Consider the following 14,214-nt stretch of genomic DNA (forward strand, 5'->3'; position numbering starts at 1 on the left):
ACTTTGGAGATGGTCTTTGAAACTCTAGCCCTCTGTCTTCCTGGCGTTGGCCTTACTGAACTACATTCCTTTCTTGTTTTACCACCACTCCTCTCTCTGCCTTTGGATTCTGTCAGCAGCTAGGAGTCAAACCTGGTCTGCTTGGGACTCCAGGAACCAGGGGCCCTTGCATCTCAGCGCCCCGGCTCCGTTCCTGAAACCCTGTGATGGAGGCATTGTCCTTCCCAGTTTAGAGACAAAGAAACTGAGGCACGAAAGCATTTGCATAACCAGTGAAAGATTGAACCAGAATCCGAGTATTGATCTACCAACTTAAAGACCTATTTCTTTCTGCTACCCAATATACTATAATCTTTAATACTCCATTTACCAATAGCCCAAGAGAGAAAGATGCAAAGGAGAGAACCAACCATTTGCAGAAAAGGCTCTTAAGCCTTTTTTTAAAAAGTGTTCATTTATACTCATAATGATGTAGGAAAGATGTTAGGGTTCAAAGCTGATGGCCAAGAAAGAATTCTTGAGATGTCTTTGGTGCAAAAAAAGGTGATTTTATTAAAGTACAGGGAAAGGACTCATGGGCAGAAAGAGCTACACCGGGGTCATGAGAAGTGGCCCATTTTATACTTTCCAGTTGGAAGGGGGTGAGTGATAGCAGAGGTCTCTAAGCATTTTTGGAAGCAAGGTTTCCAGGATCTTGAGGGGGCTAACTATTGTTGGGAAAAGGTCATTTATTACTGTCTAACAGAATCTTAGTCATGAGACCCTTCAGATATATATCGGTGAGCCACATGCTTGGGGGATGATTGCCAACACGTATCTTGGTGGGCGCCGGGGGTGGGTTGGTTAGAGATAAAGAAAGTTTCCAAAGGCATTTTTATATGTTAAAGTAGACTTACAGAATCCTGGCAGGGGTGGTGGGGGCAGGAATTGCCTTTCACCCTTAGTAAAGTATTAACATCAAGGCAGCAGAGTCCCTAGAGGAATGTGACTCTGCCGGTTTCAGGGACTCGTCAGTGGGCTCTGGATAGTAAGGACATTTAATGAATTTTCTTCTGACTTTGTCTCTCACATAAATAAGAGAAATGGGAATTAAAACTTCACTTATCAATGATGTATCAGAGCGGAAGAACATTTGGGGTCACCCTGTGGCAGTGACTGGGGGACACAGGCTCACTGTGCACTGCAGGCAACAGCTGCTCTGGGGGCCCCGTGGCAATTCCTACCAAGTGACTTGTTTGGGTTTACCCTTCAGGTCTATTTCCGTTTGTGAAAAATAACATATGCACAAGATTATGGTGCTGCCATGATAGCAAAGGATGGAAGCAACCAGATGTGTGTTAATAAGAGACTTATAAATTATGGTCCTTCATACAAGGACTTCTAAACAACTATTAAAAAATGAGGATTATTATTGACATAATTTGCTAAATGAAAAAAGGAAGATGTGGAACAAATGCTATGTGGCTCAATCTGTGTGAAGGAGAAAATATATACAAGTTTCTATATTTAACTAACTATTAAGAAATTACTAACCTTGGGACACCTGGGTGGTTCAGTAGGTTAAGCATCTCTTGAATTCGGCTCAAGTCATGAGCTCAGGGTCATGAGATAAAGCCCTGCATTGAGTTCTACACTGGGCACAGAGCCTGCTTAAGATTCTCTCTCCCCCTCTCCCTCTGCCCACTCCACACCCTCTCTTTAGGGAAAGAAAAAAATAAATAAATAAATAAATAAACCTTGGTTGCCTGTAAGAAGGAGCTGGTGGCAGGGAGAATGACAGATTTATCAATGCAATTCCTTTGTGCCTTTTGAATTCTGAAATAAGTCAATGTGTAACCTATTTTTAAAAATTTTCTTTTTAAGGATTTTATTTATTTGAGAGGGAGAGACAGAGCATGAGCAGGGGGAGAAGCAGGCAGAGGGAGAAGTAGGCCCCCACTGAGAGGTAGCTCGACGCGGGGCTTGATCCCAGGACCCTGGGATTATGACCTGAGCTGAAGGAAGATGCTTAACCAACTGAGCCACCCAGGTGTCCCATAACCTATTTTTGTGAAGTAAAAATTAAAATAGATACAAATTAATCGTTGTTAAGAACACCATATTTCATTCTGAATAACAGAAGGAAGACACTGGTACCAGCTGAAACCTGAAAGTTGTGCAGATTGATACAAAATCCCCAGCAGCAGCTTTTTCTCTGGCTGGTCTTGTCTTTTGGAGCTACTTCCTTAAATTGCTGGTAAGGCTCCGAGTTGAATGCTTTGCTTTCTTCTCCTTAAAATAATAATATTATAACAAGGATGAGAACAATCTATGGAAGGGCTGCTCCTTGTAAAACTCTGAGCTGAAAGCTTGGGTTATATCGGCACATTTAATGTTCACGATAACCCTATACAGTGGGCATATCAGTCCCATGTTAAAGGTGAGAAAATCCGGATGTGGACAAATGACTCTTTTCTATTTTAATTGATTTCCAGATAGTAGTAAGCAACTGTTTTCCAATGTGCACAGCCGCATGGCTTTGAGAGGAAAAAGATAAAAAAAAACAAAAAAGAAAAAGAGTCCTTTAAGAATCTACCACGTCACGCAGAAAATAAAGATTTTTGCCGCCAAATTTGTTCCACAGAAATTATTCTAAAGGACTCTTCTCACATTCAAGTGCTGCTCAGTAAAAATAGTCTGCGGATTATATAAGAGAGACTAATGTTTTAAAGCAGGAAAAATCCCATACAACTGCAGCAGCCCAGGACTCCTCTTGTGGTCCCGTCAAGTTCTCAGCTGCAGTGTGCACAAAGCAAGTGCTCCTCTTTTAACACAAAAAGAAGGAAGTTCTTTTCTCACCACACTGTGATAAAAATCACCTCGCACGTCCCCTTCACCACCCTACCATCCCCACTTGCCTGTAGCATCTCCTCACAAGGTAGGGAGTTCAAGATAAAAGCGTGACATACTAAAAGGTAAGCCTGGGATTTTATTACTGAAGTAAAGGCAACAGAATCAATCATTCAGCCTTGAGCTTCCCCCCACCTCCTCACTGCAGAGGAGGCTTGGGCTGAAGTCACGGAGCTTGCAAGAAATGCTTGCAAAACCGTTCAATTCCCCGGTGCCCCAGCTGACAGCTTCCTCACCCCACGCTCTCCAGCCTCCGCACTCTTAGCCATGAATCGCATCACACCTCGCCGCACGCTCCCAAGAGAAGGACCGCTGTGCTTACAGTCAAAGGCAAAGCAGACTGAAAACAGCTTTCCCATACAGTGGCTTGGGGGCTCTTGGTGGGTTTTCAGTGTGATGAGGGGACTGAGTTGGAATCCCAACATCTTAATGATAATAACTCCAGCTGCTGTTGGCGAATGGGAAGGACTGGACTACTCTGGGGGCAAGACATGGTGTGTGGAGCACAGAATAAGGACGTCATAAAAACCAGTTTATTTTTCCTTTGGGTTTGGTGGATATGGATCTTGTGTATTGCTTCCACGTGATTCTGTCTGGTGGGGGGGGGGGGCATATTATAAATCACTTATTTCCAGCAAGGCATGGTCTGAGGCATTGAGGTTGCGGGCGAATATAAAACCAAATCCCCGCCTCTGAGGAGGTTAATATTCTACCAGATGATGCAGAAATATGTAGAGAAGTACAAAATAATTTGTCAGGTAAGGGATACAAGACATGGACAAAAATCAACCCAAAGAAAGGGGTGGGAGCTAATGAGGGGTACATTCTAGTTAGGGTCCCCTCAGAGGAGGAGCCGCCTCCAAGGAGATTGGAATGACGCCTCTAGTTACCCAGGGAAGCAAGGGTTATGAGCCGATTCAAGCAGCTGGGAAAGTGAAGGCAACAGGATCTTGCATAGGCCTGAATTCGCAGAGCAAATGACAATGGTGACAAGTCAAGGACACCTTCCTTTGGCTAAAGGGGTCAGAGAAACTCACCTGAATAAATGTGTCCGTCTAAGTGGTTAGGATTAAAAATTATGATTTTTAAAAAGATTTTATTTATTTATTTGAGAGAGAGAGAGAGCGAGCACGAGAGGGATGCAGGGCAGAAGGAGAAGCAGACTCCCTGCTGAGCAGGGAGCCCAACATGGGGCTCCATCCTGGGACTCCAGGATCATCACCTGATCTAAAGGCAGATGCTTAAATGACTGTGCCACCCAGGGGCCCCAGGATTAAAAATTTAGTAAAAAGCCATACTTTTAAGTGCTTCCCGAACCAGGACAGCTGTCTAGGTAACTGGAAAAGCAGACACCTAGCACTCAGAGTCAAGCTGTTGCCAGACCCACAAACAGTGGCGGTGGATGCATTGTAACTGAGTGGTTAAGGAACGCTGGGGTAGGAAGCCTAGCTCCCTTGTTGCTAACTGCATGACCTCAACAAAACTATTTAAATTCTTTGCGCTTCAGGTTTTTTTATTGCAAAATAAGGATAATAAAAGTTCTCACTCTACCTTCCGTGACCACACTGGGTGAGTGGAAGGACTTGATAAGACAACATACACATTTTCCTTAGCACGGTGCCTGGAATATATAGTAAGTTCTCAGTAAGCAAGCCTTGAGCTGCCATGACAGAAACTCTCACCGACGCTGCTGTTCCGACACCCTAGAGAAACTCACACTGCCATTGCAGGAAGGGGCAGTGCCCTTTATCTCAAAGCAAAGCAGCACTGTTGTGTCAGAAACTAAGAACAGCAAGGTACATGCATCCCTGTGCTGCTATTCTTCTGGGAAAAGCTGTGACCAAAAGCCCACTTTACGCTATCAGTGGACACACCTGCTGGTTCCCTCTACCCTCTTCTCGCATTTTTAAAAAATATTTTATATATTTGTCAGAGAGAGAGAATACAAGCAGGCAAAGAGGCCAGATGGAGGGGGCGATGGAGAGGGAGAAGCAGGCTTCCTGCTGAGCCGGGAGCCCAATGCAGGGCCTGATCCTAGGACCCTGGGATCATGACCTGAACTGAAGGCAGACACTTAACTGACTGAGCCACCCAGGTGTCCCTCTCTTCTCACTCTTGACAAGGGAGCTTTTACATGCCTTAAAGAAAAGTCCTATGGCTTAGCTGAAGGAAGCCCAAATGGGACCACGGCAGATTCATTGGAAAAACAATAGTCCACAGAGTCACTCTTTCCAAGACGCTTCATGCACACTGGGTCACCATGTCTGCTTTCCTGGCCTTCATGTTCTGCTTTGTGACTCACTGATATGCAATGAGACAGCCCACAGAATAAGCAGGTCAAGATGTTGGTGGGTCACTAGAGGACAAAGTGTCCATCAAGGCACCCACAAGCTCACAGTCTGTATGTCTGCCATAACTGTGAGAGATACTCATACCTGGAAGGCATAGCCCACACCTCAGCATTCGGGGTCCTGTCAGCGAGAGGTTAATGTATGTATGATGTTGAAAGGCATCTTAGCAGCTTATAGGTTCAACCACGAAAAACATCAACATGTAAAACCACCAGTGTAACCAAAGCGAAGATGAGTGGTCGTCTTCATGAATGATAAGACCGTCAGCCAAGACTACCATGAATACACAGAACAATGTTATTGACAAGCCAAACCAATATATGCAAGTATATATAAAAACACATTACACGTCCTAATAAAAACTCAACACTGATGTTTATAATAGGAAAGGACTGGAAAGAGCAAAATGTTTGTTTTATGTATACATCTAAATTCAAATACATCCACCTGAATCCAATAAGATGTCATCAGCTTGGCTTCCTGTGCTAAACTGAAAGATTTCAAAAAATCCAAACCTACTTGTCAATCTAATTGCTTTTCTTTTAGGCCTATAATTAAGCCATAACCTCCCGTGAACACCCACAAACAATTTATATTTGGAACTAGAACTATCAAAAGTTACACAATTTGCTAATTTTCTTAATATTCCTCTCTCCTATGGATCTTTGCCAGCATCCTGTCGTTTCTAATCGACAGCGTCGTTTGGCAGCTAAACCAAACAGGAGCCAGTGTTTGTGGCAGGGGAAAGCAATCAGCACAGCCATTCATTAGCATCCTGCTCACACATTCAGCTATAAATATTTGCTTGGGCTAACCTCTGCCACCATCGATGGAGCCATTACCACCTGTAACTAAGTGATATATTTGCAGAGTCAAGCTTCTGGCGTCTTACAGCTGGGACTCCAGAATAATCAAAATGTTCATAAACTAACACTTGAGTCCCAGCAGAGTGTCTTGCTCAAGATAACAAATGATGATCCTAGGCAAAGCCACGACAAGTCGAACTGATTCATGAGTTTCACAATTATGCTTCTGGGCTATGTCCATTAGCTTTTGTTGAAAGCTTTTCCACTTGCTACTGGGGACACTTTCAGGGGACATTCAAGGACACAGTTGGAACTAGACATTGGCAGTTTACTGCAGGATTCTGGGGGGAACCCCACATCCTGCTAAATGCAACCTGAGCTGTTGGTGCTCTGCCCAGATTCCTATCCAAGGCAGGTGCCCCCTCCCTCAGCTGCTCTAAGTGGTAGCTGCTAACAGCTCAGGGCTGCTCCCTCCTGGAGAGGACGGCCCTCCACCAAACCGCAGCCATCTTGACCTGGAAGCTATGCTCTTCCCCACCCCCGGCGAGTCACTTACTGGCATGGAGCACAAATGGCAAGCTGCTTCTCTCTGCGAAGGGCTGACCGTCTCTGTGACGAGATCCATGCTCCGGAGTTTCCCCTTGGGGCCAGGCTGAAGCTAATCTCCCGAGCCTACTGCATTCTTGCTTAGTTTTTCTCCTTTAACCTGTCCTGGTTCTCTCCCTAGTCTTTTCCTGAGAGGACTTGGGGAAAAAAGAAAAAAAAAAAAAAGATCACTTGAAAAGGAACTCCCACCACAGGCTCTGCTTTGAGGGAGCCCTAAGAAAGTAAGAACTTCTCTTTGGCCGAAATGGGACTGTGCTCCCGCCAAAACACACCAGGAACCTTAAGCCCCGCCTCTTGAACTCGTGGCTGTTCCTAAATACTTGAAACAGGTGAGTCTTTTCACTTGTGGCAATCTAGAGAGAGAGACTCAGTCCAAGGACATCCCTAACACCTGGCAGAGTTCTGTCGGAATGCCTCATCTCAACCCTGACCCACAAAACCCTTCTCAACCTTTCCTAGTAATCATTAGAAAAAGACCCAAAACCCAGTAGAAAAATAGGCATAAAAGTCTTTTTTTTTCTTTTAAAGATTTTATTTATTTATTTGACAGAGAGAAATCACAAGTAGGCAGAGAGGCGGGCAGAGAGAGAGAGGAGGAAGCAGGCTCCCTGCTGAGCAGAGAGCCCGATGCGGGATTCGATCCCAGGACCCTGAGATCATGACCTGAGCCGAAGGCAGCAGCTTAACCCACTGAGCCACCCAGGCGCCCCAGGCATAAAAGTCTTAATAAAAACAGCCCGATAAAATGGAAATAGGGACAGAAAACAAGAGATGCTCATCCTTCCTCATAATAAGTGAAATACAAAATTATGAGGATATACTATTTTCAACTATTAGACTAGGGAAAATTCAAAATATGATTTTCATTCTGTTTGTATATCTAGTCCAATGATAGTGGGTTTTTCCCCCCTTGTTACAAATGAATTGTTGGTCTAAGAGACAGCCCTGTGGAGTTCCACTGTTGGGAAATGAATCTGATAAAGCTCTAGAAAACCCTCTATGGCTGTGGGTAAGAGGAGAGGGTCAATCTTAATTATTAACCCAAACATCTGCTTCCTCAGCAACGTTACATGTTATATTATGTTCCTTCCCCAGGTCTTAAAGAATGTGCTGTTTTCCTTACTTCTCCTATTTGTCCTACCCAGGCAAGAATCCTTATTGTCACTTTTATCTGTTTCTCGCTTTCACCTGAAATCTTTCTCTCTTTAAGACCACAGAATGGATCACACCCTTCAGTTTGTCATATTTTTCCTACCCGTCTCATGGCAAAGCAGGATTAAATGGACTAAACATCTTCCCCTCTCACTCCGTGCCTGCTAGTTAGGTGTGTACTGTCTGTTTTCTCACAGCGCTAAGCGGTTTAATGCATTACTTCCCCCAAATAGTCCCTTCCTCTCTCTTAGAAGGATTGGTTCTCTTCACTCCAATCGTGTCAAGTTTAGTCTTGTAACTTGCATCGGCCAGTGAGCTATGAGCACAAGGGACATAAGCTGCTTCCACTCAGAAGCGCTAAAACCCAGCATGACCAAATGGGATGGAACATCCATTCCTTTGTATCGGACTCCCACACCACCCTATTCTTTACTCTCATCCTTTCCCCTCCTGCAAGATCATCCCAGATCAGTGCATCCTAAAAATGGCTTGTTCCTTCAGCCTGGGTCCTGAAACGAAGAGAACACACAGGACAGAGGCACAAAGGACACAAAACAGGAGTGAGAAAGAAGCCATTATGGTCTTAAGCCTCTGAGCTTTGGGAGTCATTTGTTATCACTGTATAATCTAGCCCAGGGGTCTGCTAAGTCTATAAACTCCAGAGCATCTCACTTTTTTCTAGATCCCAAATAGCACCCAGCATCATCTTTTGCCTCCAATAAAAAATAGCTGAACAGGGACGCCTGGGTGGCTCAGTTGGTTAAGCGGCTGCCTTCGGCTCAGGTCATGATCCCGGCGTCCTCCCTGCTCGGCGGGGGGCCTGCTTCTCCCTCTGCCTCTGCCTTCCACTCTGACTGCCTGTGCTCACTCTCTCTGACAAATAAATAAATAAAATCTTAAAAAAAAAATAGCTGAACAGAATTGTTCTCTTTCCCTTCGCCTTCCTTTCTGAACAATTTAGTCTAAAAGCCATTATGAGGGGCCATGGAAGGGAGGGGTTTTGTGAAGGCGTGAAGAGATGTGGTGGCCCAGAGCAGGGTGTCAGAGAATGAGAAGGTGAGAAGATGAAATAAGTAAATATACTCTGGGTGATGGGAGTCGGGTATCTCATTATCAGGGAAGGGAGTTACATATATGGAAAGGGAGAAAATTATAATGAACCCTACATTGTTGGATTAGCATGGAAGATAGTACTGTGAACATGTAGTTTTCAATATATGTAGATAAACAAATATAATTGTAAATGTGTGTATATATATAAATTTCCTGCCTGTTCCCTGAAAGGGAGAAATAGAATAGCCACAATAGAAATAGAAATAACCACACCTATCACCCAGCTCTTCATTCTAAATATCATTCTCCACTAGGAGCGCGGTGCAGGGGGGAATGGGGAAGTGTCGCTGGTGGGGAGAGGCTGGGGGGAGCTCCGTTGGTTAGTGTCCAACTCTTGATTTTGGCTCAAGTCTTGATTTCAGGTCCTGAGATCAAGCCCTGCATTGGGCTCTGTGCTCAGCACAATCTGCTTGAGATTCTCTCTCTCCCTCGCCTTCTGCCCCTCCCCCCACTTGTACATACACATGTGTGTTTATTCTCTAAATAAATAAAATCTTTTATAAATAGATAAATATCATTCTTCAATAAAGGAATCAGGGATCCTTGGGAAAATAGCTGGTTCCAGAGGTCAAACAGAATAAGTAAACAATGAGCCTAGAATATGTCTTATTCAGCCATAACTAATAAGAAAGTGCTCAAAAAAAAAAAAAAAAAAGATGGGCACATGTCAAAAGGAAACAGAAACCAGTTTGAAGAGGCACCCACTGGCTAAGTCAGAGAATCAAAATAAATAATGAGAGTAATGAATTAAAACACATGAAACAATGGCAGAATCTATTATATAAATACATAAATATTTAGGTAGACAAATGGAGAAATTGAAGGTTTCTGAAGGAGAAACTGATGAGGAGTAGAATATTTACATAATCTCTAAGTACCGCCCCTCAAAATACTCACTAATTACTAAGGAAACACAGTAAAAGGATGCTGGAGAAGGCTAGCAAACACTTTGTAATCAAGTGATCCAAGTTAACATGACAAGTAATGAAGCAGAGTAAAACATGGGTATTGAGACACTGCCAGGGGCTACGGTACCATGTCCACAGTGGTCCTGCCAAAGAATCAGAATCCAAGCCTACTCGTGGGGATGCATCAGACAGACCCAAATCGAAAGATCTCCTATAAAACAACTGGCTTATGATCTTCACAATTCTCAAGGTTATGATAGTCAAGGGAAGATTTAAAAAACTGCTTCAGATTAGAGGCAGCTAAAGAGAAATGAAAACTAATGTGGCCAAGAAGGTCCAGAGGTGGAGGAATGGAGCCAAAAGTCAAGGAAATTGGGCAGCCACCAGAAGAGGCAAGAGTGGATGATCCCCTCTTGCTTCCAGAGGGAACATGGTCTACTTAACTGACACCTTCAGTTAGCCTTAGTGAAACTGATGTGTTGGCTCGTTGGCCCGTTTGTCTCAAGAATGGGACAAGAAAAGAGCTCTGTTATGAACAGTTCATGGTGGGGTGCCTGGGTGGCACAGTCTGTTAAGTGTCTTGTTCTTTGGTTTCCTTCCAGGTCATGCTCTCAGGGTCATAAGATCACACCCCTCAGGGGGCTCAGCCCTCGGCATGGAGTCTGCTTCAGCCTTTTTCTCCCTCTTTCTCAGTCCTTCCCCCTCTCTCAAATAAATAAATAAATCTTTTAAAAATAAATAAATAAATAAAAATAAGCAGCTCATGGTAATCTATCAAAACAACCACTGGAAACTAATATGGAATCAATTCCTAGTACTTAGTGGCTTGCCAGCACCTAGATGGTGCTTTATCTGCCTTCTCTTCATTACGAATGAGTTGAAGAAAGACTGGGGATATTCAGCAATGCCCCTACCATCATGCTTGAAGATCCAAGCAAAATCACAGCTTTGCCCACTATTAACGTGTCTTTGTCTTCAAAAAGAAGGTTAACAACAAAACACTTCATAATCCTGAAGAGGTAGATGTCCTTGTTAATAGTTAAGGATTAGGCTGTCTTTTCACCCACAGCTCTAAATGGTTTTACAGCTTTATTAGATTTCTTTTCCAATGGCAACATGTCACAGGGCATCCCTTGATCTAACAATTCAGCTATAGCAGGATGTAATAGTCAGGGTTCTCCAGAGAAACAAAAGCAACAGCATGTAAAGACTGAGATTGAGAGGGAGAGGGACAAGGTGAGAAAGAGAGAGAGAGATTGAGATTTATTTTAAGGAATTGACTCACACGATTTGGAGGCTTGGCAAGTCCAAAATCTGCAAGCTAAGCCAGCAGTCTGGAGACTCTGGAAGGAATTGCAATTTGAATCCACTGGCAGAATTCTTTCTTGCTTGGGGAAGTGAGTCTTTTTCTATTAAGACCTGAACTCTCCTGATTTAAATGTTAATCTCACTAAAAGAAACATCTAGAAAAATGTTTGACAGAATATCTGAGTCCCATGGTCTAGTCAAGTTGACACATTATCACATAGGGAAAAAAGAACCACTGTCATTGTTCTGGATGTGTGTGTAGAATAAGAGCCCATTTCTTTGGATTTAAGGTCATTCACTTTGGTCTCGTGTCTTTCAGTGATGCATATACCTTTTTATTCATGCTGTATTATCTTTAATTAAGTATAAAGACTTCCAATCACATCACCTAGAGACCATTTTATCCACTGCTCTGTTTGGCCACTAGTCTCTTGTCTCTCTTTTCAGCAATGGTGAGGTAGATACCCTTTCCACAGGGAAGAGAAATTCATGGTTTGTTGCCTTTGCCAATAACACAAACATTGGAGAGTCATGTGGCAAAGCTGTGGCCACAAGCATCCTTCACGTGAACTGTGTCAAAAGAACCGGGATGTCTCTGTCTGTAGGTGATCACACCAGTTCTTCCCAGGTTAGCACCCCCAGTCACCACATACAGATGACCAGTGTCAAATTTGATGAAATCAGCAATCTCTCCTGTCTCCAAATCAATCCTAATGGGGTGTCATTCACTTAGATGAGGGGATCAGGAGAGCAGATGGGGCGAACATCTCGGGTCGCCAGACGAGAGATTACTTTTGTCCCACAAAGACCTTTCTCACTTTGCACAAGCTATATGTAGCCCCCTCAGGTGTCATCTGATGAACAGCAAAGCAGCCCTTGGTGCCATGGATCAAATGGAAAGTCTTTCCAGTCTTGTCAGGGCTGATGACCAGCAGGGTAGGTTATATTAGTTTGGACTTTGCCATTGATCTCAATAAAACACTGCATACAGATCTCCTTTCCTTCGTCTCCTGTTAGGGCACACTTAAGTCTGTCCCTTAGGAAAGTGATGAGAAGGAGACATTCTCTCTGCTTATGGGGATCGGTGGATGCAGGAGGGACAAACACACCAGCTAGTTTACCAAGAGTGCAATGCTTTGTAGCTGCTGCATTCTGGTGACGCTTCTTGGGACCATGAGCATCTGGAGATGCTGCTTGAGACCCGCTGGGCACAAAAAGCCAAAGATGCATAGACTTTTCTTTCAACCTGGTTTTCATTTGTCAGAGGAAAAGAAGCCTTGAGCATCATCCAAGTTTGGGCTCTTTTTGCCATAATGACTAATGCATTTTATAACTACCTCATTCGTATAAAGGTATGTGGGAAATTTCCTTCCTACACATTCGTGGAGGAAGAACATTTATGCTCATCTGCTCGTACAGACCTGGATCAAGAATCTAGAATCAAGCATCAAGAAAGGCTGGTCTCAGGACCAGATCTTAAGGGAGCTAGAGAAGAGAACTAAGATGTGAAGAGGTTTTCACCTAAAAGTTTTCAACTGGTTTTCCTTAGGGCAGTCAAATCCATTTGCTATAGAAAAGAAAGATCAGAGTTCAGCTGTGGCAGAAATAACCACAAGCTACTCATTCTGTTTCAGAACATCAGGCTGTTTCTTCTGCCAGGGACAGAAATGATACTCACATCTTGGATCCAACTTCTAATCATGTGGCCATGAGCAGGAAAACGAATGGCAATCCTTGATGGGGCTGAGAATTTCTTTGCCCTCATGGCTTCCTTGTTTCTCAGGAATATCAGTTGGGCAAGGATAGGAATCTCCAGCAAGAAAATCAAGGGGATAGTGAAGCGAGCCAGACGATAATCATAATCATGATTAATTAAATATCTATTTTGTATCAGGTGCTGTTCTGGGTGCCAGGGAGACAGGATGACGAAACATGACTCTGGCTCCTCAGTCTAGTGGGAGCAGTGGGTGAGAGAGCTACCTGAAAGGAGTTGACAAACACAGAGGAATGCCTGACTGTCTGTGAGGGTCAAGAAGGATTTCATAGAAGACATGACTTTTGACCTTCACCTTGGAAGATGCTTTAGAGCTCAGCAGGAGGAGTAACAGGAAACAGGGGATTCCAGAAACTTGGAGTTCATTTTTCATTTATTCTTTTTAGTATTGATTATTGAAGTACTGAATATTCACTTAGAAAATATGCAATTTGCCAAAATATTATAAAGAAGTAAAAAAACGGGGTGCCTGGGTGGCTTAGTCTTTAAGCACCTGCCTTCGGCTCAGGTCATGATCCCAGGGTCCTGGGATCCAGCCCCGCATCGGGCTCCCTGTTCAGTGGGGAGCCTGCTTCTGCCTCTCCTACTCCCCTGCCTGTGTTCTCTCTCTCTCTGTGTCTCTCTGTATCCTATCAAATAAATAAATAAAATCTTTAAAAAGAAAAAAAAGTAAAAAAACAATGACTCCAAAAAATGATAGCTAGAGAAAATACTGCAGCAATAATTGCTTTGCCGTAATTCCTTATTTTCTTTTGCTCTGCATTTTTATATAAAAAATCATATAAAATTGTTTATACTATAACTTTGTATATTTATATATATTTATACTATAGGTATAAGCTATAAATGTATAACTTTGTATATTGCTCATTCCCAAAGTATATTCTATCATGAAAAACTTGTTAAACCAATATTTGATAGCTTCCTAAAATCTTACTAGATTTATCATAATATATGTAAGCATCAATCTATTGTGGATTTTTGTGCTCCCAATTTTCACTCATATAAAGGATGGCTTTGTGTGTAAAATTTGTTGTATTTTAGAAGTAGAAATCCTGGGTTGAAGTATATGAACATTATTAATGCTCTTAATAACTAGCCATATTGTTTTCTAGAAAGTCTGCAGTAATTTAAATAATCACTAGTAAAGTATAAAATTGTCTTTCTTACCAAAGTCCTGTCAATACTGCATAGAATTTTTTTAATGGATTTCAATAGATTCAGTAAAGTGCACTAATCTCAAAAGTCTAGCTCAATAGACTAGTATAATTTTTAAATATTTGATAATTTAACAGGAAAAATTATAT

At 42.9% G+C, this 14,214-nt stretch overlaps 1 pseudogene; it reads right to left on the minus strand.

The window, feature by feature from the left end:
• Positions 1-11,533: 11,533 nt before the first annotated feature.
• LOC132026885 (small ribosomal subunit protein eS4, X isoform-like) lies at positions 11,534-12,363 on the minus strand (annotated as a pseudogene).
• Positions 12,364-14,214: the final 1,851 nt, after the last annotated feature.

This window comes from Mustela nigripes, chromosome 1, assembly GCF_022355385.1.
Source record: "Mustela nigripes isolate SB6536 chromosome 1, MUSNIG.SB6536, whole genome shotgun sequence".
Taxonomy (NCBI): Eukaryota; Metazoa; Chordata; class Mammalia; order Carnivora; family Mustelidae; genus Mustela; species Mustela nigripes.